Source organism: Triticum aestivum, chromosome 6A (assembly GCF_018294505.1).
Source record: "Triticum aestivum cultivar Chinese Spring chromosome 6A, IWGSC CS RefSeq v2.1, whole genome shotgun sequence".
In the NCBI taxonomy this organism is placed as follows: Eukaryota; Viridiplantae; Streptophyta; class Magnoliopsida; order Poales; family Poaceae; genus Triticum; species Triticum aestivum.
This window is the reverse complement of record NC_057809.1, coordinates 136,885,352-136,891,173: the sequence shown is the minus strand read 5'-3', so window position 1 is coordinate 136,891,173 and position 5,822 is coordinate 136,885,352.

The following is a 5,822-nucleotide window of genomic DNA, read 5'->3' as shown; positions in this document are numbered from 1 at the left end:
CCGGGAGTTCCTGCCTAGTAAGGTAGGCTAGGAATGGTTCTGTCCACGGGGCGATGACCGCCATTATTACGTGGGCTGAAGGTGTAATTTCATTGGCAGAGCCTCCAATTGTGTCAGATTGTTCGGCGTCGAGTGGTGCGGCTGGGTCCGGGCTGTTATTTACGGGTTTCCCCTCCCATGTTACGGATGGCTTGAACAATCTTTTCGAAAAGATGTTGGGGGGGACTGCATCGCGTTTTGCTCCGATGCGTGCCAGGACGTCCGCTGCTTGATTGTTTTCTCGGGCTATATGGTGAAACTCCAGCCCTTCGAATCGAGCTGACATTTTTAGGATGGCGTTGCGGTAAGCTGCCATTTTTGGGTCCTTGGCATCGAAGTCTCCATTTATTTGGGATATCGCGAGGTTTGAATCCCCGCGTACCTCTAGGCGCTGGATACCCATGGATACTGCTATCCGGAGACCATGTAGGAGGGCCTCATATTCGGCTGCATTGTTGGAATCCATGTACATGATCTGGAGCACATATTGGACTGTGTCTCCTGTGGGGGACGTCAGGACGACGCCAGCCCCCAGTCCGGCCAACATTTTGGAGCCGTCAAAATGCATAATCCAGTTTGAATATGTGCCGTACTCTTTAGGGAGCTCGGCCTCCGTCCATTCTGCGACGAAGTCGGCCAAAACTTGCGATTTAATAGCTCGCCGTGGCTTATAGGTTATATCGAACGGGAGGAGCTCGATGACCCATTTTGCAATCCGGCCCGTTGTGTCGCGGTTGTTGATAATATCGTTGAGTGGTACTTCCGAGGCTACTGTTATGGAACACTCTTGAAAGTAGTGTCGTAGCTTCCGGGATGCCATGAATATCGCGTATGCAATCTTTTGATAATGCGGGTACCGTGATTTGCATGGAGTGAGGACAGTGGATACGTAGTAGACCGGCCTTTGAAGGGGGAATTTGTGTCCGTCCGTTTCCCGCTCGACAACGAGCACTGCGCTGACAACTTGATGTGTTGCTGCAATGTACAATAACATTGGTTCGCCGGTGTTCGGCGCGGCCAGGACTGGGTTTGTTGCCAATATGGCTTTTATTTCATCAAGTCCGGCTGTGGCGGCCTCCGTCCACTCGAAGTGTTCGGTGCGCCGAAGGAGGCGATAGAGGGGTAGTGCCTTTTCTCCCAAGCGGGAGATGAAGCGGCTTAAAGCCGCCACACATCCGGTTAATTTTTGTATTTGTTTGAGGTCCTTTGGGATATCCAATTGTGACAAAGCTCGGATCTTGGCTGGATTAGCTTCAGTTCCTCTACCGGATACAATGACACCCAAGAGCTTTCCGACTGGAACGCCGAAGACGCATTTTTCTGGGTTGAGCTTGATGTCGTATTTTCGGAGGTTATCAATGTAAGCCTCAAGTCGTCTATTAGAGATTCGACATGTCTTGATTTGACGATCGCGTCATCCACATACGCCTCCACTGTTTTGCCGATCTGATTTGCCAGACATGTCTGGATCATGCGTTGATATGTTGCACCGGCGTTTTTCAGTCCGAAGGGCATTGTGTTGAAGCAGGATGGGCCGTATGGTGTGATGAATGCTGTTGCAGCTTGGTCTGATTCTGCCATCTTGATTTGATGGTAACCGGAGTATGCGTCGAGGAAACACAACGAGTCGTGTCCTGCGGTGGCATCGATAATTTGATCGATACGGGGGAGGGGGAAGGGATCCTTTGGGCAAGCCTTGTTAAGGTCTTTAAAATCGACACACAGGCGCCAGGATTTGTCCTTCTTTGGTACCATCACCAAGTTTGCTAGCCAGTCCGGATGTTTTATGTCTCTAATGAATCCGGCCTCCAATAGCTTGGCTAGCTCCTCTCCCATAGCCTGTCTCTTGGGTTCGGAAAAACGCCGAAGGGCTTGTTTGACAGGTTTGAATCCTTTTAGGATATTTAAGCTGTGTTCGGCCAGCTTGCGTGGGATCCCTGGCATGTCTGAAGGGTGCCAGGCGAAAATGTCCCAGTTCTCTCGTAGGAACTCTCGCAGTGCGGCGTCTACATCAGGGTTCAGTCGTGCCCCGATGGAAGCTGTTTTATTGGGGTCCGCTGGATGGACCTGGAATTTGACTATTTCGTCAGCTGGCTTGAAGGATGTGGATTTGGATCTCTTATCGAGTATCACATCATCCCTGTTAACCGTGGAGCGCAGCGCAGTCAGTTCCTCGGCTGCTAGGGCTTCAGATAGTGCCTCAAGGGTTAATGCGGCTGTCTTGTTTTCGGCACGGAGTGCAACATCCGGATCACTAGCTAGAGTGATAATTTCGTTCGGCCCGGGCATCTTAAGCTTCATGTACCCGTAATGGGGTATTGCTTGGAAGATTGTGAATGCTTCCCGTCCCAGTAAAGCGTGATGTCCGCTCTTAAACGGGGCCACTTGAAACGTGACTTCTTCGGACCTGTAATTATCCGGCGTGCCGAACACCACATCTAGTGTGATTTTTCCTGTGCAGCGCGCTTCCCGACTGGGGATTATTCCTCTAAAGGTTGTGCTGCTTCGCTCGACGCGGCTCTAGTCTATTTCCATTTTTTGAAGGGTTTCCTCATAAATGAGGTTCAATCCGCTGCCTCCATCCATGAGCACCTTGGTGAGGCGAAAGCCATCCACTATGGGACTGAGGACCAATGCGGCTGGTGCTCGGGCTGTTCGGAATCTAGGTTCATCACTTGTGTTGAAGGTAATGGCAGTGTCGCTCCATGGATTTATTGTTGCAACTTGATAGACTTCAGCGAGGTTGCGGAGTGTTCTTTTTTGCACATTGTTTGATGCGAAAGTCTCGAAGACTGTGAGAACGGTACTGGCGTCCTCGGGCTGGCTTTCTGCGGCCTCCAGAATTAAGAGGTCCTTGCCAATTTTGGCCACCTGCCGGAGTATCCAACATGCTCTAAGGCTATGAGTTGGTGTGGCGTCCTCTGTACTGTGAATTCTACAGGGTCCATTAAGCCACCTTTCCAGTACGGTTCCATGCCCTGTAAAGGGTTTTGGCTTTTTGGTGTTTATCCCGGGTGTCCTATGATGATGCACCCTCTTAGTTCGGACGGGATTACTATTCAAGGCCAGATTATCCCAAAATTTTATTTCGGTTTTCCAGGCGCTTTCCATCGCACAATATTTTTGTACTATGGACGCCAAGTCAGCGAAGCGTGTAATATCACGACAAATTATGGCGTTAAGGATTCCCTCGTCTGTGCAATTACTGCAGAAAATTGAGATTGCGTCTTCCTCGCGGCAATCCTTTATCATGTTCATAACCAGGAGGAATCTGGCCCAGTAATGATGTACTATTTCCTCGGGCCTCTGCCTGATTTGGGAGAGATCGCTTATGTTCGGGTGGGCGGGTGTCATTGAATCTGAAACCTCACCCAATCCAAGATTCGGAGGCCGAAGAGTTTCCGAACTCTGAAGTTCGGATTCTTGGATGTTGTCCAACGAATCTAGCCCGTTGCCTGATCCTAGGCTCAGGTCTTGAGTTACATCCTCCCCTCCGCGGGTATCCGGCTTGGAGGAGTCGGGAATTCGGACGTAGCTAGTCCTTAAAATAGATGAAGGGTCGCCGCACTGCGCCTCTACCACGGCAACGTGGTGGGTGACTTGGGGAGAGTTAATTTCTCTTAGATCGGGTTTAAGCCCAACCTGGTCGTAATCCGTAGCGACCCCCAGGGCGGCGATGCGATCCAAGAGCTCATTTACGGAAGAGAGCTCCATTGGATCTAGCTGCTCGACGAGCTCCGAGCTGACGTGTAGGTTGCTTTTGATGACCAGAGAGGTCACCGTCGGCGCAACAGCCGAACATGTGGTCATGAGGAAACCACCTAGCCGGAGGGTCTGGCCAACAGCCAAGGCTCCCTTAGCAACGGCACCGTCTTTAAAGACGAGAAGAGGCATCCTTCCTCATTGTGACGGCACAGAGGAACTCTCAATGAAAGCACCAATGTCGGTGTCAAAACCGGCGGATCTCGGGTAGGGGGTCCCGAACTGTGCGTCTAGGCCGGATGGTAACAGGAGACAGGGGACACTTTGTTTTACCCAGGTTCGGGCCCTCTCGATGGAGGTAATACCCTACTCCTGCTTGATTAATATTGATGATATGGGCAGTACAAGAGTAGATCTACCACGAGATCGAGGCTAAACCCTAGAAGCTAGCCTATGGTATGATTGTTGTGTATGGAGTTGATTGCCTACGGACTACAACCCTCTGGTTTATATAGACACCGGATAGGGTTAGGATTACACAGAGTCGGTTACAATGGTAGGAGATCTTGAATATCCGCATCGCCAAGCTTGCCTTCCACGCCAAGGAAAGTCCCATCCGGACACGGGACGAAGTCTTCAATCTTGTATCTTCATAGTCCAGGAGTCCGGCCGAAGGTATAGTCCGGCTACCCGAACACCCCCTAATCCAGGACTCCCTCACTTGTGTTGAATTGATGTTTGATTTTAGCATATGACTGGAAGTGCTCGTTGTGGTCTTTGTGGTTTTTATGTAGGGCAAGGACTAGTACATCACAGTGTTATTCACACGATTCTGACCCTCAATCGCAGATAGTCCCCCAAACTGTGTGCTTGGGTGGGTTGGTGATAGGGGTCCATTGTTCACGTAACGAGAAAACATATGCGATGCACGTGAGTTCCCAAATGACCGAGAAATTGTATATGTGCGGGATTCTTTCAATATTTGCACACACTTCTTTGAAAAAGAATTGTTTGCAGAAGTATGTTCGTCGCAGACAATTATGTAGGAATAAGTGTGGCTGATGATTTGGTTGTACGCAAACAATTTCTCGTTACTAATGGTCTAATGAATTAGATTATAGCAGACGATATTATAGCAAGGATTGTGTGCGGTGATTTATCCATCACAATCCATTTGCTTAGATGCAGAATGTGGGTTGTTAGAGTTCAATGGTCGCGCCTTTTCGTTAGCAACCATTTACAATGTTATGTACCAAACCAGAGGTATTAGATTCTATGTAATCTGATTATTGCAATGGCTAATTAATATACTAGAAACTTCATTCCTACTTGAATGCAGGCAAAACTGGTCATTTATAACAAGCATACAACACATGTTCAAGAATTCCAAGAGCATCATACTGATTGAATTGAAATACAACAACTAGCTAGGACCAAGCAACAGTTAGCAAGGACAGCTTTAGAGACGATACGGAGCGAGGCGAAATACATCCAGATCATTCTCGTTGTTGAAGAAACGGAAGGCCCATATCGTGTCTTCCTTCAAGTTGAAGACTTTAACAACTTTAATCTAACCCTTTGTGATGAATGCCTGCCCATCCTTCACAGTCTTGATAAAGACATCAAGTTCTTTATCATCGTGGTCTTGGTGCGATACTTTAATTTTTGTTTGCATGAAGAGTGGAGCAGAAAATGGAGATCTGAAAATGGAGCAGAAAAGATTCTCGCCTTTTTTTAGAGGTGACCTGAGTTATCGAATCCACGGGAGAATGGTGCCCTTTAAGCTAGGGTCTCAAATAAGCATTTGCTAAAGAATTAATTCCAGCCGTGTACCGGATTGTGAATCAAACTAACACAGGAAGAACACTTATAATAAAAATAAGCATGGGTATGAGGTCTTATGCTTACGATCATATATTTGTGACGGGACCAAATGTGATCTTAAATTGTGCTCTAAAAGTCACCCATCAAGATGTGCTTGTTACATATCGAAGTGGAGAATGTGTCCAAATTGCGTCTTGACCGACGCGCATCCTGCATCAAGAGTCAGTTGTCCAACCGAAGGCCCTACATATTCGTCA